Raw genomic sequence first — 27327 nt, 5'->3', positions numbered from 1 at the left:
CATAGTTGTGCCCAGCACCCACGATAATCTTACACGTTCACTAAGGCCTAGGTCTTGAAACTGACCCTGGGCATGGCTCTGAGGTGTGGATGGGAGCACCATGTACACTGTCTCCTTGACATAGGACCACTGTCAGATTAAGTGGTGGTGGCAGTTTACAGCTTTTCTGAATGATAATAGAATAAAACAGACCCTTTTTTAGGTCTCGCCTAGCCATTGCGTTTACGCAATGGCTATGCGAGACTCTAGTGAGAGGGGCATTTCAAAATGCTCCCAAAAGTGGATTGCATGGCGAGCACGCGCACAATCACGTGCATCGTGTCGCCATGCAATCCGTTTGGGGAAGCGCTTCAGCCCACTGGCGCGTGCACGTGTAGCCACAGCCTCGGCATCATACTTCAGAGGGTCCTCTCCCCCGCCTGGAATGCGCTCCCCCGCCCCCACCACAGCATGCCGAGAGATTGTTTCCTCATGGCGCCTCTCACAACTGTCCCTCCCCCACCACAGGGCTAGTCTCACAGATGCATTGCCATCCATCGATTTCACTTTCATGCCCGTGTTCTCTTTGCCTTTCAGCACACAGCCCGCCCTCCCACCTCCGTGTTTTCTTGCAGCTTTGCCCAGATGTGAGTCTCAAACAAACAAAATAATAAGTTTTCCCTGCACGCTTTCTGCGCTTACAAAGTTAACATATGCCGCGCTCATTCCATTTTCATCCTTCTAAGGTCGATAACATTAGCTCCATTAATTCTGCGTCTACGGATTTAAATAACCATATGTTTTCTTGCAACTTTAGGCACTTCACACACACAACCCCACTGCTCACACACACAGGCATCAAGGCAGCAACAGAATGCTCTGAGCCCCACCAGTGTTTGCCACACACACATGCCTCTCGCATCTTGTGTTTTATTCCACCTTTGGCCCGTGTTCTCTTTGCCTTTCAGCACTCAGCTTCCCCGTAACCACCATTTAACTTACATCCTGCCACACTCATTCCATTTTCATCCTCGCTTTCACTTTCATGCCTGTGTTCTCTTTGCCTTTCAGCACACAGCTTCTCCGTAGCCACCATTTAACGACCATCCTGCCACACTCATTCCATTTTCATCCTCGCTTTCACTTTCATGCCCGTGTTCTCTTTGCCTTTCAGCACACAGCTTCTCCGTAGCCACCATTTAACGACCATCCTGCCGTAAACACAATTTAACTACCATCCTTTTAGTTAAAATAAAAGAATTGCCTCTAAGGGTTTAAGGAACCATAGAAATACAAGGCAAGGCCGCAACAGAACGCTCTGAGCCCCACCAGTGTTTGCCACACACACATGCCTCTCGCCTATCTCTCCCCCGCCCTCCCCCCTCTGTGTTTTCTTGCAGCTTTGCCCAGATCTGAGTCTCAAACAACCAAAATAATAAGTTTGCCCTGCACCCTTTCTGCGCTTACAAAGTTAACATATGCCGCGCTCCTTCCCTTTTCATCCTTCTAAGGTCGATAACATTAGCTCCATTAATTCTGTGTCTAAGGATTTAAATAACCATATGTTTTCTTGCAACTTTAGGCACTTCACACACACAGCCCCACTGCTCACACACACAGGCATCAAGGCAGCAACAGAATGCTCTGAGACCCACCAGTGTTTGCCACACACACACATGCCTCTCGCATCTTGTGCTTTCTTCCAGCTTTGGCCCGTGTTCTCTTTGCCTTTCAGCTCTCAGCTTCCCCGTAACCACCATTTAACTAACATCCTGCCACACTCATTCCATTTTCATCCTCACTTTCACTTTCATGCCCGTGTTCTCTTTGCCTTTCAGCACACAGCTTCTCCGTAGCCACCATTTAACGACCATCCCGCACACTCATTCCATTTTCATCCTCGCTTTCACTTTCATGCCCGTGTTCTCTTTGCCTTTCAGCACACAGCTTCTCCGTAGCCACCATTTAACGACCATCCTGCCGTAAACACCATTTAACTACCATCCTTTTAGTTAAAATAAAAGAATTGCCTCTAAGGGTTTAAGGAACCATCGAAATACAAGGCAAGGCAACATACACTCCGAATGCCACTCAGAGCCACATAATTACATACCACATAACTACAATGCACTCAATACAACAGACACTCCAAAAACCAATCAGTGCCACATAGTTACACACCACATAATTAAACAGCGCTCAATGCCACATTCACTTCAAATACCACTCAGCGCCACATAATTACACACCACATAATTACACTACACTCAATGCCACATGCACTCCAAATAACACTCAGTGCCAATTAATTACAATGCAAACAATGCAAGATACACTCAAAATAACACTCAATGACACATAATTACATGCCACTAAAATCAACATACACTCCACACAAAACCACTCAGTGCCACATAATTATATTCTACATAATTACACTCTATCTATCTATCGTCCTCACTCTCTATCTATCTATCTATCTATCTATCTATCTATCTATCTATCTATCTATCTATCTATCTATCTATCTATCTATCTAATCTATCTATCTTATCTATCTGACTATTGCACTCTATCTATCTATCTATCTATCTATCTATCTATCTATCTATCTATCTATCTATCTATCTATCTATCTATCGCATCACCACAGCATCTCTTAGCACCACCACAGCATCACTCAAGGGCACCAATACATCACTATGCGCTACAACAGCATCAATTAACGCCACAGCATCACTCGACACCACCACAACATCACTCACCACCACCACAGTATCAATCTGTACAATCATTCCACAACAACTGGCTCTAATATGTTCTCTCAATATTTAGGCTTTATTACAAATGGCACAAAAAAAATGATAATATTTAACTTCTGTTCTAGGATTTTAGCCGCAATTAAATACACTAAACATAATCTTCACAAGAGTTATTAACAAAAGTTTAAACGATTGGCATTATAATTTACATTAACTTTTATTTAAGTATTAATTATCTGCAAAAATTAAAAGCCATTATTATTTGTAATATCAATACATCTAAGTCACGTAAATACAACACATATTGCATTACAAATGCTATAGGTGTCACATTTGCAACAGTTAAAACTATTGACATTGTACATGAGAAAGCTAGTAATTTCAAAATTTTCAATACCAACACATAAATAAAAAATTAGTCAATTTACAATACAAAAAGCTCAAACTTTCCTAATTCGAGACCTATTGCATTGCAAATGCTTGTTACTGTTTAGGTATGAGTGTGGTGGCTAAATACCACAACGTGATGCCCAGACCCGGTTCTGGCATCCCCATGTGAGTGCCATGTGAATACTGTATTGTGACAGGTAGCAGAAGTCCATGGTTATTGCGAGGGTAGTGTTACAGAGACCATTGGGATCCATTGTGGATGCCTCTAGTAAAACATAGCACAAGACGTAGGCTAGGGTACAGCCTCCTCAGACAGTGCTAGTGAATATTTCACAGTCCAGAGTAGAAGGGCGTAGCCTTAGACACTGAATTGTGGGAGGAGTGAGTCAGCGCTACTTTGGAAATGCAGCCTTTCGTTTGCAAGGGCCTGATGATCCCCCATCCCTGAGCACTGTTGTAGTGCTGATAGTGGGTGAGGGTAGGTGTGACAGGGGCTACATTTTGTTGTGTAGCCAGAATCTTCTATGCAGCGCCTATCCCTTTGCCTCACCACACCACAGAGGGCTATTTTAGACAGCTAGGGGTAGAGTTGTAATACTATATTGTGTTTATGCTTTGGGTGCTCCAGTTTGTTGATGGTGGTGAACAGTCACAATATCGAATTTTTTATATTGAATTGGCAAAATAACGAGTTTTAAATATCGAGTGGACATAATATCGAGTCACAAAAATATAATTCAGGTAAGAAATATCGATTTTCATGATATCGAAGTTAGTAATATCGACATCATAATATAGTTGTTAAAAATATCGATTTTTTGTGTTTTAAGTGTTAGTATATGTGTTAAAAGTATGTATTATTTTTGTAATGTATGTTTGCATTTTTTTTAAAGTAATGAATTTTATGGTATTTAATTTTTTATTCCGTAGCGGGTTGTGGGTTTATAGGGGGATAGGGTGGGAAGTAATTTAATTATAGTAAATTAAATATTAATTTTTAGGAATTATTAATTATTTTTAATTTATTTAGCGTTTTAGTTCCGTAGCGGGTTGTGGGTTTATAGAGGAATAGGGACGGAAGTAATTTAATTGTAATTAAGTAATTATCTATCTTTATTTATTGGTATTGATAAATAATTTATTGTTAATTAATTATTAATTGGTAATGAATTTTTATTAATTGGTAATTAATTTTATTAATTGATTAATTGATAATTATATTAATTGTATTCATTCATTATTTGGAGCGGGTTGTGGGTTTATAGGGGAATGGGGTGGGGAGTAATTTAATTGTAATTAAGTAATTATTTTTGTTTATTGGTATTGATAATTAATTTATTGTTAATTAATTATTCATTGGTAATTAATTTGTATTAATTGGTCATTAATTTTTATTAATTGATAATTTTTTTTTGTTTTGTTTGTTTTCTTTTCACTGTCCAATGATTAACGCTGCTTGGTCGGCTCTCCCCCCTAAATTTACCCAAAATCAGGGCTTTCCAGATTTTGTAATGGGCATTTAATAGCAGCTATATTGCTCCTTCATGGTTAACATCTTGAGGCGCATTCTTTGGAGAGTATGAATTATATTGAGTGTCATTCTAGTTGGCGATGGCACTACCAGTTCACCTGTGACAGTATGGTTTATTCTTCTCTCCTAGTGCTCCTATGTGACCTTCCAAGGGCAAAATGAGGACAGGGAAAAAAAAAAAAAAGAGAAAGGATAATTATATTAATTGTATTAATTTATTACTCGGAGCTGGTTGTGGTTTTATACGGGAATAGGGTGGGAAGTAATTTAATTGTAATAAAGTCATTATTGAAATTATTTTTGTGTATTGATAATTAATTTACTGTTAATTAATTATTAATTGGGTAAACAATTTCATTACTTAATAATTGTTGGTATTCAAAATTAATTTGTTGTTAATAATAATTACTAGGTAATTAATGTTTAATAATTAATATTTATTGGTATTTATAATTAATTATTAAATAATTTGTAATTGGTCATTCATTTTTATTCATTTTTATTGGTATTGATAATTAATGTATATATATTTAATTATTAAATCATTACTTTCCCTACTGTTGCACTCACTAGAGGGGGAATAGTAGTTTTTACACCTACGCTACCCAACACTTTCCCTACTGTTGCACTCACTGGAGTGGGAATAGTAATTTTTACCCTCCCACTATCCAACACTTTACCTACTGTTGCACTCTCTGGAATAAGAATAGTCATTTTTACCCCTACACTATCCAACACTTTATCTACTGTTGCATTCTCTGGAGTGGGAATAGTAATTTTTACCCCTACGCTATCCAACACTTTCCCTACTGTTGCACTCACTGGATTGGAAATAGTAATTTTTACCCCTACGCTCTCCAACACTTTCCCTACTGTTGCACTCTCTGGAATGGGAATAGTAATTTTTACCCCTACGCTATCCAACACTTTCCCTACTGTTGCACTCACTGGAGTGGGAATAGTAATTTTTACCCCTGCGCTATCCAACACTTTCCCTACTGTAGCACTCTCTGGAGTGGGAATAGTAATTTTTACCCTTCCGCTATCCAACACTTTCTCTACTGTTACATTTGGGGGCCGATTCCGATCCTGTATTTTTTTTTCCCCGTACGACTCGTATCCGTATTTTTTTACGTACGAATCGTACAAGTACCGTACAAACGGAGAAGTACGATTCGTACGGGAAAAATACATACGAATCGCCTCGGGAAAAGTCTACGAGACGTCCCCGGACAGTTTTACGTACGAGTCGTAAAACTGAAGTCCGAGCGCACAAGTACGATCCGTACCGGTGTTCCGAATGCACAAGCGTATGGAAAACGTCCCGTACAGAGCGAACTGTGTACGACTCCTACCCCGGGTACACTTGTGCCCGGGGTACGAGTCGTACGGCCCCCCCGCCCCAGCCCTGTATGTACGGGGCGTACCCCCCACCCGCGTATGTACGCGCTGTACCCCCTCCCCACCCGCGTATGTACGTGCCGTACCCCAGTGAATAGCGCTGGGGGTACGGTGCGTACATACGGGGCTGGGGGTACGGCACGTACTTACGCGGGTGGGGGTACGGCACGTACATACAGGGCTGGGGATACGGCGCGTACATACGCGGGTTGGGGTACGGCGCGTACATACGGGGCTGGGGGTACGGCACGTACATATGCGGGTGGGGGTACGGCGCATACATACGCGGGTGGTGTGGGGGTATGGCACGTACATACGGGGCTGGGGGTACGGCGCGTACATACATGGGTGGGGGTACGGCGCGTACATACACGGGTGGGGGTACGGCGCGTAGCGGGCCCCCGTTTCCTCGTGCATCGCGGCGTACTTAGCTTTTCCGGCACTTTTTGGCTCCCATAAAAATATAGCCGTGCGGAGTGCTGTGGGTATGAATCGTACTTGCTGGTCCGTAAAACGCTTCCTGACTCCATGCGGACGTCGCATACGTGCTGTCCAGGATCGGAATTGTATGTATTTTTTAGCCGTACGGTGTTTTTTACGATTCGTACGGAAATGGTATTTCTGTACGAATCGTACTTGCTGGTTTGTTCGGTGAAATTCCCAGGTACGAGTCCTACAGAGAAAACGCTCCGAACGACCATTTGTACCCGGGTTTTACAGGATCTGAATCGGCACCTTGGTGGAGTGGGAATAGTAAATTATTCCTACCCGCTATCCAACACTTTCCCTACTGTTGCACTCACTGGAGTGGGAATAGTAATTTTTACCCCAATGCTATCCAACACTTTCCCTACTGTTGCACTCTCTGGAGTGGGAATGGTAATTTTTACCCCTACGCTGTTCAATACTTTCCCTACTGTTGCACTCACTGGAGTGGGAATAGTAATTTTTACCTACCCGCTATCCAACGCTTTCCCTACTGTTGCACTCACTGGAGTGGGAATAGTAATTTTTACCCTCCCACTATCCAACACTTTCCTTACTGTTGCACTCACTAGAGTGGGAATAGTAATTTTTACCCTCCCGCTATCCAACGCTTTCCCTACTGTTGCACTCACTGGAGTGGTAATAGTACATTTTACCCTCCCGCTATCCAACACTAAAAATATTGAATATTTTTTAATAATATTAAGTTAACATATATATGTATCAAAAAATAAAAATGCATATTTATATTTTTAAAATTTACATTAATAATGTATTAATTTTAAGTTTATTTAAGTATTTTAAGTATGTTTTACTTAATTATATTCATTATTTCATTATTTTTCATTACTTTTAAGACATTTAAAAAATTCGATATTTTAACAAACTATATTTTTTACAACGATATTGTGGATTCAATATTTTTGTACTTACCTGTTTGTAGATAGGAAGTCGATATTCTGTCATTCTATATTTTTTCATCGATATTTTGGCAGGTCGATATTCTGCTCCTCGATATTCTGTCAGTGATCCGTTGATGGTATTGTCACGGCCTGCTGTGAGAGCCACCATCTTCAACAAACAGAGTCTACTCTGAAGAAGGTAATTTTGAAAGGGTATCACTTAAAAATGCTTCCAGAACATTGATAGTGGGACCAACATCCCCAGTCCAGAAAAATACTATAACAGTGGAAACTAAACTATCCCACTTGGTTCCGGTTCCAGTTTTTTGTGGCCAAGGGAGGGAGTGCTCTGCAGAGTAATTTAAGAACTTTTGAGATCCAGGCTTATGCCCTTGACTTTCAGTGTCCCAGAGGTGAGGGTGCAAAGCCTGAAGTTTACACAAGTGAACTCAAACATTGACTATGACTGCTAGAATGAATGGGTAGTTTCTTCTTTACACATTGAAGCCCTGAAAGAAGGGTTTAGTAGTGGAACATGATTGAAGTGACTTGCGGAATACAGCACCAGAAAGGCTTGCCATTGTGAGTCTGCACCTATGGCATAATCTCACCTAGCCATATTCTTGAGCAGTTATAATCTCCTAGACGTTATATTAGAACCCTGTACAGGATTGGCCTTACACTGTGTAGTATTATGTTTTGATCTGTGATAAAGAAAAGCACTGCCCTTGACAGTGTGTATTGTCTCTACTGCATAGCTGTTTGAGTTCTGAATCCCTGCTCCCCTACTACCTGTCTGAGAAGCCTTAGACTGCTCTCCATCACTACCCTGAGAATCAATTGAGGGGACAGGGTACTTGGTCCCCAGTTTGTAGTGTCATAGTAGATAAGGTCCTAGGATATCATTGGTAAAAGTCCCCTGTCACTTTGGTTGAGGCCCAGGGACCCCTTCTGCCCATGGCCACAGAACAGAATTCTGAGAGTGGTTGAGTGTACATGTTGTGTGTATGGTAATTGTGTCCTGTAAAGAGACGCTGTCATGCCAGATGGTGGTTTTATGAATCAGTTTTAAATCCGTTAAAGCTTCCCTGATTTTAAAATAGCCAATGGTTCTTGCACTGATGGGGCCCCTCAGTAATCTTATGTTTGGGTGGCTGCTTGGCCGCAATGCACATTCAACTCACAGACTTTCCAGGAACAACTAGCTGATACCAGTTTGGCTATGTTGGCAGCCCAGTTCCTGATCTACCCAGCAAAACCTAAATCCCACTTTGGGGGTCTAGCTTATGGCTTACAACTCATCGATATGTTGAGGAGCATGTGTAACTCCTTCTTCCATTCAGTGTAAGGAGCTAAACTTGCAAAAACCTGTCTGCTTTTTTGCCTAGGGTTATGGATTTAAAGATGACACACCTTTTGATTGGCGCCAGGGTTCCCACAAATGTCCCCATTTGTGGATGAGTAATAGCCCTCCAGAAACTGTACTTGTTATTCACCTTGACTTCACTGACATGCTACATCACCAACTGAGAGAAGGGTGTTGTATTAGGATGGGACTTTGAATTGCCCACCACCTAAAGGGTTTATAGTACACAAGATGCAGAGGAGAAGGACCTGCAAGATCACTTCACTTGGAAGGCAATTAGTCTAATGCCTGGACAAGAAAGCACAAGCCTGATCCAGGAATAACTCCATGGCCACCCTACTGTGAACTGCATGGATAGTAGTTATAGGAAAGATCAAGCCCGCCTGAAGCCATGAGGACCTGCAGCAAAGGTGACATATACTGATCCAGTAGCATCTCTGAAGCATCTGCATCATCATGTGAGGATTGAGGACCAGACACTCCAAAGGAATTTATCCGGCTATGGACTGTACTGCTACCGTCACCTGCACCCTAAACACCTCCCCAGGCTGGGCAGTAGTTAGCATCTGAACCAGTGCACTTTATTTACTTGAAGATATTTTATGAAACTACTTTGACTTCCTGGAAGCCTGTAGCACCTTCAGTGAACAGTATGAGAGGAGCTTTAGGGTGTCTCTCTTACACAATATAACTCTGAGATGTATTTTATTGATTGAGGCTTGGCACCCTAAATCCATAACCACTGAAACTAATATCCTGCAGTTTTGATGATAATGTGGTTTTGATGTCCAGTTGCAACTTGACTCAAACCAAACACCTCACTATCCCCGGTATATGACATTCAGAACTGTGGGTGCCACCAGGCCTTTGGGTGCACTCAGCCCTGGAAACTTAGGCTGTTGGCTATGCATTTTCAGGATGTAGTCTTCTCAAGTTTGTGACACCCAACTACAGGCACCAGTCAATCTTGTAAAGCCAATTGGCACTCTAACATGTTATGTAACAATTTGTACTTTAGCCCCAAATAATTGTACTCTGTACACAAACTCCCATCAGTGCCCTGAAGTGAGAAGCCCTCGTATGCCTCTTGTACATTGTGTACTTTTTAAAAAAAATCTTACCATTTCCAAACTGTAGCACCCCTTACAGTTGACCTTGTGGGAGACAGGTATTGGAATGGGGTATCATTTCCAAAGAACTTGCTTCAAACTCTCTCTCTCTCTCTTGCCTTCAAGCTGCATGGGAAACTAGCCCAAGGGGAAGAACCTATCACAGCACCCTAGTTGCATTGACACCATTCTTTGGCTAAGGCATTGATTATGAGTGAAGAAGAAAACTCCATTCTCTCCCTAAATGATGGTTTCTACAGATAGAGGAATTTTGAGTTTAGTGGTAAACACAGCAATCTATAGTCCCCCCTCCCTCCTTTTCACCCCCTCCCAACCCCATTTTGGTAGGTCAAATCTGACAACATTTATTAGCATAAATGTGAGGGCAAATCCCATATCTGCAGAAATCAGCGCTTTGAATATCCATTCCACATACAATTCCCCATGTCTGCAGTAGGGTCCCATAATAGATGGTTTACGGCAGACAATAAATACTTCATCCTGTAGTAATAGCATTTTGTGTCATAATTCAGCCCCGGGTGGTGCTGAGACTTGGATTCCCTCCAATTGCTTTATTTTAAGCTACAACCATTTTTGTATGTAATTGAAGACCTGTTCTTCACAGCAGTGTCACTTATACCAGATATTGGATTCATTGTGTGTGACCAATGTCATACTGTATTTTAACTTCACTTCCTCAAGCAAGTCTTGACTGCTTCACCATGCCATGCCTGGAAGGTCAAGTAACCGAATAGACTCTTGGCTATCCAATAGAAGCGAAATACTTCAGTAGCGCAGTGCTTTGTATAAAGAAAGATTAGTGAGGCAGTCTCCTCCCCAGTGCTGTCCACAGTGAAGCACACAGCCACTTCCTGCTTCACTGATAATACCGAGACAGGTGGTGTGAGCTTCACTGCTCACAGTCTCTTTGCATAACGAAAGATTGCATACGAAACATGTGCAATTTATCCATACATTTCAAACTTTGCATGTGAGCTGAATTCTACAGCACGCATGCAAAGTGGGAAAGGAATTAAAGCATAATTTTTGACCTGGAAGGCTTCCAGGCACACACCCGTGCACCGTGGGACAAGGAGGTGCCAGCCTGCGTGGGTTGGTGCAAGGCAGCCTGGAGTGCGCCATGTTTTAGTACATACTGTGCTGCTTTCCACTCTCTCTTTGCCGCAAAGCTGTGCAGCAACATTGGTTGCTCCGCGGCTTCACATTGTAGTACATTTCCCCCTAGCTGTGTAAAGGGTGAGGCTGCAACATGGAACTCAAAGCACACTACACGGCAAGTAACTTGCGCACAAATCAGGCCCAGCATGTTCAGTGTAGGGTGACCAACCGTCCGTAAATTTCACTGAGCGTCCGTTAGTTTGTCATGATGTCTGTTATCCGTTATCATTCCTTTTACGGACACCATTTGTCCGTAATTTTGGGGACTGCAGCAAGCTGTGCTGTTCCCCTAGGGAAAGCCCTAAGAAAATTTAAATGTTATAGCTATCGGTGCCAGCTCGCACTTCTCAAACTGGAGAGGCTGTGGCAGCCCCTACCCGACTTCACCCAGACTGAGGACTGGCCCATTGTCATTCTGACTTCGGCTGATTGTCACATACAGAATGACAATGGGCCCTTGGGTAGTTACAGCAGGGGGTGTCCGCCTTCTCCCACATGTGCCTAAGGCATGACATTCTGCTTGAGTCGAGGAGTTATACTGGAAGCATCAGCAAAAATCTGAATGAATGTAGTCCAATGTTTTCATGAACTCCTGAGAGTCATAAGGTGAAGATAGTTGATTAACCTATATCAGGGGTCTCCAACCTTTTCTGTAGTGAGAGCTACTTCTGCTCAAGGAAAGTCTTCCCGAGCTACTAGCAAATTTTATAACTGTAAAATAGTGACAACACTATGACCACCCACAGCACCATTTCCAGTAGTTACCACCCAAGTATACCAAGTGTGGTTACCAGCAGAAATGCTGGGAAAAAATTCATCAATATTAAATGCCTCCACTTGACTTGTGAAGTAACATTCCCATCTTGACACGCCCAGTGGCCCAAAGGACATAAGCACAGCAGTACGTCTCCCCAGCTCAGCTTGAATTATCATTCACCAGTTTCTGAAAATGCACAATTTTCTATCTAATACCACTTTCCACCGAGGGCAAACAAACTCAATTCTCCAGAAGAAAACCCATTTTTAAAAACTAAAACTGCCTTTAAAATATCAGTTTTCAGTTTTTAGGAAATGCGCAGCCCCAAAACATCAGCTTGTCATTTTCATCATGTACTCCCATGTACAAATGCCTCATATGGACAGACTGCTTTGAATTTCCAGGTATTACACTACAGTCATATGGCATGGATGCTCACCATAGCACCACTGATGCCTATATTATGCCAGTAATGACCAAAATTATACTAGGGCCACAGTTGGGCTGGAAACCATAAGGATCAGGGATGAGACCATATATCAGTCATGACCATTAATATCCCAGGAATAGGTACATATAGGCCAGTCATGCTCTTAGTATGTCAATGATGGCTGCTAGTATACCACAACTAGACCAGAAATGCTAAAATAGTCAAGGATGACCATTTTATGCCATTGGCACTATTATGCCAGGAATGGACACAATTATGCCAGCAATAACACTCTTATGATGGGGGATAGCATATACATCTGGCGGTTCTTGGCACCAGGCATAGTTTCAGGAAGCAATAGAGTTTATTATGGACACACATACATATTGCTGAATCTCTTAATTTTCTCTGGTCTGGCTTATACCCTGTTCTCCTCAGGTCTTGGGCTGATCATGCATCCAACAGACACGTTTTCACTCTTACTCCTGCAACCCCCCACTTTGGTGGGTCAGCACTGATTACAGCTCAGGCTACTGCTGCCATACTTTTTTGATGGTGCACTGTTCACACACATGTTACTGATAAAGGAGGGACTACAACATGGTCAATCTCCTTGTGGCTTAATTACATTGAGATTGGATACAGACGGTCATGTTGCATGCCCTATAAGCCGACACAGTGTGTGTTTGAGTGTTAGTATGAGTTACCCGCCATAAGTTTGGCTGACTGTCACTCAAAGGGTCTTGAGATGATCAGTGCTGCCTCCTTTAACAGGCACCAACTCTCTGAATTTGATACTGGGCTTGACTTCACCTCAGAGAGCTACTTTGAAGGTACTGGCGAGTTACCAGTAGCTCCCGAGCTACTCGTTGGAGATTCCTGATCTAGATGTTTATGTTGCATTAATGTCCTACGCGTGCCATTTAAAACACGTTTCATGTTATTAGTCATCCAATAGAAAAACCTGACTACTAATCTGTTCAATAGAAAAAATCCCTTCTAGATGCGCGCTATACATGGACTCTTCCTTCCGAGTGATCTGGGAAGAAAGGTTCAGAAACCCACATATAAAATGTAGTTGGACTCTGGCATATGTTGGGTGACCAATGTCAAAGGAAAAGGGTTTTCAGCAGTCACTGACAGTGTATTCAACATGTCATCTTTACAGTTCAGAACATAGAGTACCACATGATGACACAAACTCAGCTGAAGGTCACAGGATTGACCCACAGCTGAATAGTTACATTTACTGATATATTAGCTATGCAAGTTTAACCTGCATTCTCCATAATGAAAAACTGTGAAGTGCACAATGGTCTCAACCTAATATATACCTATTTTGACCTTTACTTATGTTGGTTGTCTATTTACTTACTTATATACTATTGCACAACCTCCTCTGTGTCTGAAAAACATACCTTTTGTCACAAATTTATGTCCTGAATTGTGACCTTTTGAAAGATGTGTCTCATTTGCTATTTGACATCTCTGTCAGCGAGACTGAATGTTTATCAGTTGAAATGCTCACAGCATAGAGATGCAGCTGTCTGACTAAATGATGTATGTGGGCACGAGCTGTTGCACCATTATCGCGCGTGTGCCACGTGCTCTGAGGCCCCTAACAATTCTGCCTAATGCAGCGCGGTTTCCAAGGAGAGCAGGCGGGAAATATCGGTGATTTACCGGAAACAGGGAGGAGGGACCAAGAGGTGGAAGTGTTGTGATTGTATCTTTTTATCTCTGAAACAAGCAAAATAAAAAGGTTGGAGAGAAAAGGGCAACCACTCTGCCTGCTGAATGCCATTTGCACTGGAAGTCAAAAAGTGCTTAGCGAGAGAAGGGCAAATTGCAACAGATTTCAACCTCTGACCTGCAAAGCTGACTATTCTGTTAATGGGACCGTGAAGGACATTGGAAATGTCATGAGCCATTGATCCCTTTCACACAATCGATTGTAGTGTGCAACAATTTCTGATTCTATTGAAAGAACTCCTGAAAACATATTCAGAAATACTTGCTTACACATAAATCAAAACACAGAGGACAGCAACTCCAGGCCAACAGCCAAGATGTTCTGAAAAAGGAAAGGTTGTGGAATGTTCCTGGAAGTCAAGCAGGTAGGGAGGCCTCCTGCATCTCTGGAGGAGCATCGCCTGTGCTTGGAAGCAAGCTCACAAGAGGCCGTTTCAAGCTCTTTCATTTGATATATTTTAGGGTGTCTGGGAAAGGGGGTCTTGGTGCAGGAACCCCTACACCATCCTTAATCAGTCAGAGAGTTTTCTCTGGAACCAAAAGGCGTTTCAGAAAGTTTAAAAAAAGTACAGTCTCTTCAGTGGTGTGGCTAGATGAATAACGACCTTACTTAAAGGACAGCAGGAACAGGACATCTACCCACAACTAGTGGAAGCCCCTTCCACTCACCTCTCTGTCCTAACGTACCATTCTGAAGGCCACAGTTAGCAGTGATCACAAAGGTGCAGGCACCAGATGCCATGACAAGCCACCGAAGGATAAATTACCCCCAAGTATCTTCCACTTCCATCTACAGAGGGGCTAAAATAGACCCTGCTGGACTCCTTGGGGTAGAATAGCGGGCTGTACCTCGACCAACTTATTTCATCACTTTCTGTAAATTGCTGGCCCAATGTAATATCAAGCCCCAGGGGTCTCTAAAGATGGGAGTCCTATGAGCAATTGACAGATATAGTAACAACAAAGGGGAAGAACTTGGATAGGTACTTTATACGTAGCACACTGTCACCCACGAAGAGAACGCCTACCTCCATGTTGCCGGAGTGGTAACCTAGCTGCTTGGAGTCCAGTAGATTTCTTTCAGTCATGAAAGTGGAAGGCACAGCCTATGGTACAAGAACATCCTATTGTGAGCTGTAGATTAATTAGCAAACCACCTTCGAAATTGTATTCATACACACCTCATTTTAATTTTCTTTTTGACAAAATTCCACTAGAGGCTTTAGAGTCCTTTAACGGACAGGATCTATTTAGAGCTGAACACTATTGCTTACACTGACTTTGTTACCATGGGCCCCATTAGACACTGTTTTCTACGTGCACTTTTGTGTTTTTGAGTCCATGGAGAACTGCACCTGGATCAGAACCAAGATACTGGCTGAGCTACATACAATGACTTCTTGGCCATCAAAACAGTGGTGCAAAGAATGTAAAATAAATGCATTGGCAGTAGAGGGCAGCAGCAAAGCTGCATGGTTCTCTTCCCCATTTGAAATGAGCGGTAACCACCACACCAGATCATGCAAGGGCACGTGCTGTTACCCAAGGGGTATTATGGGCTCGCTCCTTAACAGCGATGACAGATATGAGAGCCACATGATTTGTCAAATAACAAGTTTATAGCCCTGGCCAGGGACTCACTTAGCACATGCTTATTTTGATGTGCAGGCTGTTCTGAAAAATTTGTGCATATGGCGAATGCGGCACTTGTTTGATATATGGTACAATTTGGGGGCCGATTCCGATCCTGGAAAAAAATTCCCCATACGAATCGTATCTGGATTTTTTACCGTACGAATCGTACAAGTCCCATACAAACTGGCAAGTACGATTCGTATGTGAAAAAGTCCATACGAATCGCATTGGGTAAATTCCCCGACACGTCCTTGGGTCGGAAAAGGTGTCCGACACGTCCCCGGACATTTTTACGTACGAATCTGAAAACTGAAGTCCGAGCGCGCAAGTACGATTCGTACCGTCCGTCCGACTGTACAATAGTATGGTAAAAAGACCGTCCGGAGCGAACTCCTATAGCAACCATGGAGACGTCCAAACAGGTGCCCGGTACGCACCGTCTTCCCCCAGCCCCCGTATGTACGCGCCGTCCCCCCCGCCCCCCGCGGATGGACACGCCGTACCCCCACCCGTGTATGTATGACGCGTACCCCCACCCCCGTAGGTACGGTGCGGACCCCCACCCGTGTATGTACGGTGCGGACCCCCACCCGTGTATGTACAACGCGTACCCCCACCCCCGTAGGTACGGTGCGGACCCCCACCCATGTATGTACGACGCGTATCCCCACCCGTGTATGTACGATGCGTACCCCCACCCCCGTAGGTACGGTGCGGACCCCCACCCGTGTATGTACGGTGCGGACCCCCACCCGTGTATGTAAGATGCGTACCCCACCCCCGTAGGTACGGTGTGGCCCCCCACCCGTGTATGTACGACACGTACCCCCACCCGTGTATGTACGGTGCAGACCCCCACCCGTGTATGTACGACGCGTATCCCCACCCCCGTAGGTATGGTGCGGACCCCCACCCGTGTATGTACGACGCGTACCCCCACCCCCAGAGGTACGGTGCGGACCCCCACCCGTGTATGTACGACACATACCCCCACCCCCGTAGGTACGGTGCGGACCCCCAGCGCGTACCCAGTTTTTCCAGGATCGGAATCGGCCCCTAGGTGGCTTGCAAGTTGATCATAGAACGTATTATACTCCTAATGTAAAGTATTTGCACAAAGCAAGCTGTATTGGTAGCTTTTTATAGAAATAGTTGGACACAACTTTAAAAAAAGGAAAGACCTGGGTTCTCTGATCCTTCATGATCTAACAAAAGTCTCTTTCAAAATCTGATTGATAACTTAACTGTTCTGGAATGAATTCCTGCTCACAATATAGACTTCTTTTGATTTAGCACAAACTCTGTGTAACTAATCGTGCTAATTTGTATTAAGCTAATTATCATAATATTTTACTTCAAATAACATTTTAAAAAGTCAGTTTCTATGTCTAAAAGCCTCAAATATCCTTGCAAGCCTTTGTGTTCTTTCATATTCAACTTATTCAGACTTGGCCCGAGATGTCTATATCATCCGCATTTTGACCAAGTTATTTGTCAAGTATGCTTTCTCTACACATGTTGGTACTATACATCACATCTTAATCAATACTGAGATTTTCAATGCCTAAATTTAAATACATTTAGTTGACTGCTTAACCCCTTGAGTGCCCATGACGAGATGGTCTCGTCATAGGCCGCGGTTGCGCTGTGCCCATGACGAGACTATCTCGTCATGAGCCCCGCCCACTAATGAAACGCCCGGCACAGGGCGTGGAAAGGGCGGGGCACTCAAGAGGTTAAAGACGTTTGGGCATAACCAATACAATAGCCTTCCTCAGGACAAGTTCATAATGCAGTCTAAAGTCCAGGATTTTTAGAGCCGATTATGGGTAGCATATGGGAGACATATCAGTAAAATTACATTACTTCCTGATCTATAACAAATGAGAGTTTAGGTAAGGCTAGTTGGATGGGGATTGTTAGACCTGGCACCATTGGCGCGGGTGTCCCCTGCATTTTTTGACTTTGCCTCCTGTGTTTTTGCTGAGTGTTGGACTCCGTTTTGCTTGTGTAGATGCTTTGGGCACTTTCCCACTGCTGTTCAGTGCCAAAGTGCAAGTGCTCCCTTTGTAAATTGTTGTTATGGATTAGTGATCCCATGATTGGCTTATTTGATTTACCAGCCAGACCCTAGTACAGTGCACTGTGTGTACATAGGGCATGTAAATTAAATGCTGCTAGTGGGCTGCAGCACTGATTGCACTACCCACAGGAGCAGCCTGTAAAATGAAACTCTGGCATGTCATTGCAGAGACTGTGTGCAGTCTAGTACTGCCATATCGACTTGGCAAGTGCACCCACCTGCCAGGCCTTAACCTTCACTTTTCTTACATATCAGTCACCCCTAAGGCAGGCCCAAGGTAGCCCTGTGGGCAGGGTGCACTATATGTAAAAGGTAGAACATGCCCTGGTGTGTGTGGCATGTCCTGATAGAGAATTACTGCCAATTTCGTTTTCGCTATTGCAAGGCTACCTGTTCCCATGGGACAGAATGGGGATTTTGCTCATAACATCTTATAAACATAACTACCCCTGGAAACAAGGTAGGAAAATAAAGTTCAGTATGCCTGAACTCAGAATGTTAGAATGCATCTTTTAGTGAGGGTGATTTTTACATTCTGTGTTTGAAAATACCACTTTTAGAAAGTAGGTCTTTTCTTGCTTAACCATCCAGTGTAGCTCTGCTAGGTTTGTGTATTGCATGTCTGGCTTTTGGATGACAGGGGCTTGAGAGGGCAGTGGCTCCAGAGAGCCTGATGAGTCAGGGCTGGGCTGAAAAGACCTGGGCTGCATTTAGAGTAGGGGGACTAGATTTCCTTTAACCTGAATGGACCCTGTCTGCCTTCAACAATGCTGTCTCTACCTCCTGCCAGGAAGCTGCACCAGTGATGACAGAACTGGTTTTGGCTGGGTACAGACACTCTCTGCCTTCAGAGAACAAACGATTTTTGTGTATAAAAAGAGGGGCCTAGACCCCAGACTTTTAGATCACTTCTGGGAATCAAGAGGAACCTTTTCCAAGGAGAAGAGCCGCAGAAGCTGAGGAGGAATTCTGCCCCTCTACTGTTTGCTGTCTGGGGATGTCCTGCAGTGGCTACTTCCTGCCAAGGAATGGAGAAAAGGACTCTGCTGTTTGCTTTGTCACCTGCTTGAGGGAAAGATCTTCAAGGGCTTGAAATTGAGCTTGCCTCCTGTTTTGAAGTCTCAGGGACACAAAGACTTCATTTCTTCTGTCTTGCTGCATCTGAAACTGCTGTTTCAGCTGCCACAGAAGGAAATTGCAACACTGACGCCATTGAGCGACGCCGCAACCTGCACCAAAGCTGTGGGCACCGCTCGTGAAGAGTACGACGCATCTCCTTGACTTGCACCGTAGGCCCGACGCCTGCTGACGCCGTGCCACAGAGACTCCGAGGCTGTCTCGGAGGCCACTGCCTACACAGGAGCCGAGAACACCGCTTGTGACGTCAATGACGCACAGTTCCGACTCGTACCGCAGTCCGACTTCACCGACGCCGTTGCTTCATCAACGCGGGGCCGAGACTCGACGTGGGTGACTGCTGAATCCATCGACATCGCTCCGTTGTAAGGAACCGAGGCTTCACCTCCCCTGGGGTCGTAACGAACCGACAACGCCCGGTGCCAACGAAGCATCACCTCCCCGACGCCATGACCCGTCTTTGCTTTCATCAATTCCAAGGTACTGTTCTTTGGGGGTCTGCTTGACTGCGCCTGATGCCACGCACTTCTCGGTCGGCGCCGTTCTTTGGGATTTTCATCTGTCACGACGTCGTAATAACTCCAGGTGGAGTTTTTTGTTGCTAAAAGTGAATAACCTATTTTTGAGAATATCAGTCAGTCAAAGCTTTTATTTCGGTAAAATACCATAAAAAACATAAATAATTATGTACAATAAAACATGATTAAATACATTGCATAGAGTATAATCCATCCAAACATTAAAATTTATGTAGTAAAAAATTACACGGACAAATGAGAACGAAATTTTTCCACATAAGAACATATTGTTAGAACTGTATCCAGGGCCCAAAATGTTCTCACTACACCACAAGCTTCTATGGTAACAGTACTAACAATACTAGGATCAAAAGAGTTGTGTGGCAATTAGCGTATTTTTGGACCTGGTGAACCACATAGAAAGAAGATATTTGGCCATCGCAAACACTATCAATGGGGTAGTGTCGTACTTCAGAATTCTGAACACCTCCTGATAGTCCCTGAGGCCCCTAGACTTGCAGAGCTGGATGATCCACTTCTTCCTTGCCTTGGTATATAGGGGGCAAAAAAGAACAACATGCAGCTCTGTTTCACAAATGTCAGTACATACAGGACACGTGCTTAAGGGATCAGATGCATTAGACCATCTATATGTAAAGGCCCTCAGTGGTAACGAACCGTGTCTAAACTGAATGTAAAGTTTCTTTGCCAGAGGTGGTTGGATAACATCCAAAAAAACTTCGAACTGGGGACTAATCTTGATGTCCAGGAAGGTGTCAGTAAGCCTACCCAGAGAGGAATGCTGTAAAATCTCCTTCCGATACAATTGCAAAGCCTCCCGCAATGATTTCTTAGATAGTGAGCAGCTTGTCACTTCCGGTGCGGACCATAGGTCCCCCACCCCTATGGAATGACAGAGGTTCTTTACATATGTTAACCAAGGATTTTTTTCCAATTTTCCCCTTGACAGTATATCGCCGAGATCATACCTATAGCTTGCAAGCTCGGGCGTTGACCAGAGTCGTCTCCAGAACAGGAGAGGGCGATTCAGGGCAATCTCTTCTATAGGAACTAAACCTAGATCCCATCTCAAGGGAATTAAGGGGGTACTTGCAGGTAGTTTCAGCAGACGCCTAATAAAAGAATTCTCAATTGACGATAAGGAAGCAGGAGTACAATATCCCCAGAGTTCAGCGCCGTAAAGCGCACCCCCTCTTGCTTGGGATTTGTAGATTTCCATGGGGGGCCCAGAGGTTTAGAAGAAGTGTTATTAAAAACCTTCAGGATACCCCCCACTGATTGTGCTAGCTTCAAATTTGCCTTCGCCATGTGAGACCCCCATTTCATTTTGTCATTGAGGGTCACCCCCAAATAATCAAAAGTAGAGACCCTATCCTGCTCTACATCTCCCATCTTAGGGTGGGGACAGTTGATTGAATTAGAGCCGAAAACCATAAATTTTGTTTTAGATAGGTTCAGTTCCAAATCCCTTTTTTTACAGAAGGAGCAAAAGGCCTCTAATGTACGCTGGATGCCCATGTGAGATTTAGACAACAAGAGCGTGTCATCCGCGAACATTAGGGCCGGTATCTTACGCCCCGCCAGGATAGGAGAATCCAAATTAGCGGCGCACAAGAGATGCTCAATCAACCCATTAATGAAAAGGGAGAAGAGAGTGGGGGCCAGGACACAGCCCTGCCTCACACCCTTTTCAACCGGGAATGGCCCTGAAATTTCCCCGCATCTCCCAAATCTCACCCTTGCATATGTGCCTTCGTGGAGACGTTTGAATAAATGGCAACGGTAGGGGGGAACACCCATCTCTAATAATAGAACCCATAGTTTTTCCCTTTGGACCATGTCAAATGCAGACCGAAGGTCCACAAAAATCAGGTAAAGATTGCCTGCACCCATGCTGACTGTCTTCCAATGAATCAACTGTAACCTAAACAATTGGTCAATGGTAGAAACCTTTGCTCGAAACCCCGCCTGGAGGGAGGTTAGGATTTGATGGTCCTCCATCCAGGTCTGCAGTCTAATTAAAAGGACTCGGGCAAACAGCTTCTGTAGGACATCAATCAAACTTATGGGGCGATAATTAGCTGGATCCAAAGGGGAAGATTTTTTATGAATGGGTATAATTTCTGCTCCCAACCAGGTATCCGGGATCCCAAGGCCCTGCAGAATGGCATTAAATATACCCGAATATAAGGGGCCCAAATTTTTAGTTCGCTTCTATACAGGTCACCGGGGATCCTGTCGAGCCCCGGAGCTTTCCCTACTGATAGGGTGCTAAGGGCCAATTCTATTTCTGGAAGGGAGAAGGATCGACTCACTAAATCTTCCTGGCCCATCTGATTCATTACCGTATCATTAGGCGGGGTTACCGGGTCAAATCCTCCCCTAGGGTTACTGAGAAAATAAAGGGGTTTAAAATGGGCAAGTCAGGAGGAGCCTAGCGCGCAACCAAGATGGCCGCGTAGGTGCGAGGCTCCCGAGGACCTCCGCGACCTCCTATGACTATCCTGAACATATCCTGTCCCAGATGAGGGGACTGTGTTGGTGAGCCCGAGCTGAGGTGGCGCCCGTTTTCCGCTTCCAAATCGGACCTCGGACACCGACTTTAGCACCGATTGAGGTTTGCGGCCTTCTCCTAGCCGAACCCCGGATTTGCGTTGTGGGGCGATCCAGTGACGAAGTGAATAACAGCGGCGGACAGGGCTTGGTGGCTCGCGTAACCCGCACTTTCACTTTCGCTTTCGCACCCTCCTTGCTGTATATGCGAGGTTGGGTCGCGGGGCTTTGTGTGTTGGTGTGGCCTCGCTGGGGGGCCCTGCCTGCCCGCCGGCTGTGATCCGCCCCGCAGATCTGGGGTGGCACCCCCCCGGAGCCCGTGGACCGGCTTGCCCGCCCTTCACGACGTGGCTGGTGCGATCGGGAGACTGGGACCATAGCCACGAAACAAGATGGCGATCGGGCAAAGGTAAAATCGACCCGGCGTGGCGCAGCCCATCAGTCCAACAGCATGGATCGCTATACCCTCCAGAAGGGATCTCCTGAGGTGCCACGCAGGTCCCCTGAGGGCCCTACTGATGCCCCCGATCTGCCCACGGATCTGACTCTGCGGGATGTCATGGGCGCCATCGCCGAGATGAAGGCCTCTGTGGGCCAGCGTTTTGACACACTGGCGCAGAAGATCGACTCGGTCCTCGTAGATGTTGGCCTGATACGGGCCGATCTCTCCAAGACCAACGACCGAGTCGATTCTTTGGCCCACACCGTATCGGGCCTTACGACAGATGTGGCGGCCCTGCAAACGGAGGTGCGCCGGCTTGCTCGGGCGAGTGCGCTGATGGATCGTCGCCTGGAGGACTCCGAGAGTCGGGCCCGGAGGAACAACATCCGTATCATCGGGGTGCCTGAGGGACGTGAGGAAGCGGCGGCGGACCTTTTCGTGGAAGACCTGATTGTTACCCATCTCCAGCCACGGGGGCTGAGTAAATTCTTTGCTGTGGAGAGGGCCCACAGGGTTCCCGGGGGAAGGCCTAAGGTCGGAGCCGCTCCGAGACCTCTCATCGCCCGGATTTTTAATTTTTGGGACAGAGACGCTATCCTGCAATCCTCCAGACTACAGGGACCGATTAGACTTGACAATATGGACATTAATTTCTATCCTGATTTCACCCCTGCGGTCCAGAAGCAGAGACTGAGCTTCCTTGGTGTCAAGCGTCGTCTTCGGGACCTAAATCTCAAATACGCCATGCTTTTCCCAGCTAAGCTGCGAGTGGAGGTGGAAGGTCGCACACACTTTTTTGATCGTCCCGAAGCGGCCGGGGACTGGCTGGATACTCTGTCTGGAGATCGGGATCGGGGTGGCGGGGGGGAGCGGCCGGGGGAGAGGGCTCGCCGGATCAAGACTGAGGGACTAATATTAGGCCTCGCTCGGGACAAAAATGATGCCACTTTTGACTATACGTCGGATTGCTTAAGTTCCCCTCCTATGGAGGTTGTGTGGGGTCTCTTGGGGGTTCTCCCTCCTCCTCTGGGGGTCTAGTTAGTTTAACTATCTATGGGGCGACAGGCACACTGCACGTTGGGGGGGCTGTCTGGGCTCATGCAGGGGTGCAGGGAGGGGGGAGTTTTGTTGGGGTGGGTGGGCAGGGATGGGGTGTTGTTTGTTATTATCACAAGGCAACCCTTTTTTTGTGTTGGTTCTACTGTGCTCTCGGGGGGACGAATGATGGTTTCTGTGTATGATGGGGGGTAGGGAATTAACTTTGTTGTCTTGGAACGTCAATGGACTGGGGGACAGGATCAAACGAGGTGTGGTCCTACAGTATCTGAAGCGACTCTCGCCTGATGTGGTCTTCCTGCAGGAGACACACCTTATTGGCAATTCCTTCTGCGCCATGAATCGGCGTGGCTACCGCCTCGTGGCCCACTCGGGCTTCACGTCAGGCTCGAGGGGTGTGGGTATCATGGTAAAGAACTCGCTCCCGTTAGAAATTGATGAGGTGCTCCACGATGACAGGGGACGTTACACTGTCTTGGTGGGGAGAATGGAGGGCAAAGTGGTTGTCTTTGTGTCAGTGTACGTCCCACCGGGGTTGCAGTCGACCACCTTTGCAGATCTGGGGCGCCTCCTCCTTGGCCTTCCGGGGGGGCTTCTGGTGGTGGGGGGGGATTTCAACGCGGTGGTTTCTGGGACTGTGGATCGTCACCCCCCTAGGGACCTCCCCCGGGCACAGGCGTGGCTATCCGGCCTCTTGGATACACTGGGATTGGTGGACTGCTGGCGCTTAAAACATCCCACGCAGCTGCAATACACTTTCCACTCGGGGGCCCATGGTAGTCTCTCACGGCTTGATTATATCCTTGTCCCGGCGGCCCATGTCGGGAGGGTGGGGGAGGTGCGCCATTTGGCACGGGGTATCTCGGACCACTCCCCGCTATTGTTGCATTTTGATGTCTTTCCGAGGGCTGAGAGCAGGGTGGTCCCAATCAATTCCTGGTACCTGCGCGACCCCACCATTCGCGCTGACTTGATTAAATCCCTCCAGCGCTATTTTGAGGAGAATGTGGGGTCAGTGCCTTCGGCTATCTCCCTGTGGGAGGCCTTCAAAACAGTACTTAGAGGGGAGGCCCTATCCCTTATTTCCAACGCCCGGAGGCGCGAGCGGGAGGAGGTGACCCGGGTGGAGGCTGAAATAGCTGAGCTGGAGGGTAATCTAGAAGATGGGGTGACGGATGCTGCACTACATGTCCTCCAGCTCAAACAGGCGGCTTATAGGGCCCTCGTTACGGAGGCGGCCAGGGGCCTTAGTAGAGAGCAACAGGGGCGACTGTATGATGTGGGTGATAAGGCTGGTAAACTGATAGCGTGGTTGGATAAAAAGGAGAGAGCTAATCGTGTGGTCCCGCTGATTGAGAAAACGAATGGTGTGTGTGTAACTGAGCCAGAAGAAATTGTCTCCTGTTTCGCGGAGTATTTCCGCGAGGTGTATTCCCCCGTGTCTTCTTGCTCGGAAGAGGATTCCCGTGCCCTGCTCAGGGATATCGCGCTGCCTTCCCTGTCCGGGGAGGACAGGGTGTCGCTGGACGCCGCTCCCACCTCCGACGAGATCGCCCTCGCCATACGCTCGGTCGCTTCTGGCAAGGCCATGGGCCCGAACGGTATCCCTATCGAGCTGTATAAGCTGCGACCGGATACATTGGCGCCTCACCTCCGCGCAATGTTCCTCGCGGCCCACTCACTGGGCTCCCTCCCGCTCGACCAGCGTCTGGCTACAATCGTGGTGATCCACAAGGAAGGGAGACCTCGGGATCGGGTTACTTCCTATCGGCCTATCTCACTACTGAATGCGGAGCCCAAAATTCTCGCTAAGGTACTCGCCAACCGGCTGGTCGGTGTGGTGGGAGATCTGGTTCATCAGGACCAGTCTGGCTTTATTCCCCATCGCAATACAGCCCTTAATCTGCGGCGTTTGCATGGGGTGCTTGCGCGCGTCCCATTTATATGGGAACCGGCCATTTTGGCGTCCTTGGACGCCACCATGGCGTTTGACACGCTTGAGTGGCCATACATCTGGGCGATGCTTGCGAAGTTCGGATTTGGCCCAGGATTCATCAGTTGGGTCAAATTGTTGTATGCGGGCCCATTGGCGCAGGTGGTCGTGAACGGAAGAGTATCAGCCCCGTTTGAGCTGGGCCGGGGCACGCGGCAGGGCTGTCCCTTGTTGCCGCTTCTTTTTGCGCTTGCCTTGGAGCCCCTGGCGGAGTGGCTGCGGTGGGAGCCTTCCATCCGTGGTCTCCGTTGGACCCCCGAGTATGAGGACCGCGTATCCCTATACGCTGATGACATCCTTCTGTACCTAGCCTCCCCACGTAAATCACTTATAGTGCTAGTTGATGTTTTACACTCGTTTGGTCGTAACTCCGGTCTCGTCATCAACTGGGCTAAATCGTGTGTGTATGTTCTCTCTGGGGAGGCTCCTATTCTCCCGCGGGGCTGTCCGATCCAGATCGCCCCGCAGGGATTTCGGTACCTGGGTGTCTTCATTACTCTGGACCCGGAGGCCCGGTATGAACGGAATCTGCTTCCCCCCCTCCAGCGTCTGCGGGTAGATGTCGCACGCTGGCGGCGCCTGCCGCTTTCGCCGCTCGGCCGGGCGGCATTGTTCAAGATGATGTCTCTGCCGCGTTTTCTGTACGCTTTGCAGAACACTATGGACTTGGTCCCGGCGCGCTACTTCCGTGAGGTGGAGAGTCTGCAACGCCGCCTGTTCTGGGACGGGAGACCGCGCATTGCTCTGGCTAAGCTGACGCTCCCATGGTTTGACGGGGGGATTGCCCTCCCGGATATTAAACGGTACTATTGGGCCTCCCAGCTCGCTGCCATTAACCATGGCCTCTACGGGCCCGCCTTAAACCCGGCATTTGAAATGGACAAGATGCTCCTGCCAGGTGGCGACTACAATCGAGCGCTCTACTCTAGCGCACCCGACGCTCGTCTGACGGGCCCCACGCGTGTCATGGTGCAAGTCTGGCACGCGGCCAATGCAGCTATGGGGTGGAAGGACCGTTTGACCCGGGCATCACCACTATACGCGTCTGAGTGGTTAGGTTCCCTGTGGACCTCTAAGGGCTTCGAGAAGTGGGACATAATAGGTATCAGTAAAGTGGGGGATCTTTGGACGAGGGGAGGATTTAAAACGTTCGATATGCTGCAGGCGGAATTTCAGTTGCAGGGCAGTGAATACTTTCGGTATTTGCAGGTCCGTCATGCGCTGGGCTCCGTCTTCTCGGACGTTGCCTCCATCCCGGAATATTCCCCCCTGGAGGATAGAATGCTGGATGGGCACGTCCCGGACAGCACGATCTCACTTATATACAAAAAGCTCATAAACGACCGCTCGGGCCTGTTGACTGCCCTTCGTGCGGCTTGGGTTGCCGACGGGCTGGAGTTGGACGACGAGGACTGGACCTCCGCGGTGGCCTCCCCGAAGGAGGTGGCCATACCGGCTCGCCTTCGCTTCGTCCAGCTCAAGATACTCCACCGGGTCTACATGACGGGGCCAAAGCTTCTGCGTATGGGCTATGCTGGAGATGGGTTGTGTAAGCGTGGGTGTGGTGCTTTGGGGACCTTTCTGCATATTTTGTGGGAGTGCCCGGAGGTAGAGGGGTTCTGGCGTGGTGTACATGAGGTGCTGCGACTGGTTACGCATGCGGCGCTGTTGCCTGAAGCGAGGAGATGCCTGTTGAATGTGTGGGAACCGACTGATTACTCGGCGCCGCAGACGTGGTGGGTGACTCTGGGATATATGATAGCCAAGCGTGATATTGCTCAACTGTGGGGATCCCAGAGGCCCCCGACGGTCTCGGCCTGGAAAGAACACATGGACTGGTGCATG

The 27327-nt window shown here is 46.8% G+C and overlaps 1 protein-coding gene across 2 annotated transcripts in view; it reads right to left on the bottom strand.

The window, feature by feature from the left end:
• LOC146810900 (neuropeptide Y receptor type 6-like) overlaps nt 1–27327 on the bottom strand; it is a 355496-nt gene that overhangs the window by 268629 nt on the left and 59540 nt on the right. The window lies entirely within an intron of this gene.

Source organism: Triturus cristatus, chromosome 7 (genome assembly GCF_964204655.1).
Source record: "Triturus cristatus chromosome 7, aTriCri1.1, whole genome shotgun sequence".
Taxonomy (NCBI): Eukaryota; Metazoa; Chordata; class Amphibia; order Caudata; family Salamandridae; genus Triturus; species Triturus cristatus.
Note: the sequence above shows the minus strand (reverse complement) of the source record. Positions and strands in the feature narration are given on the sequence as shown.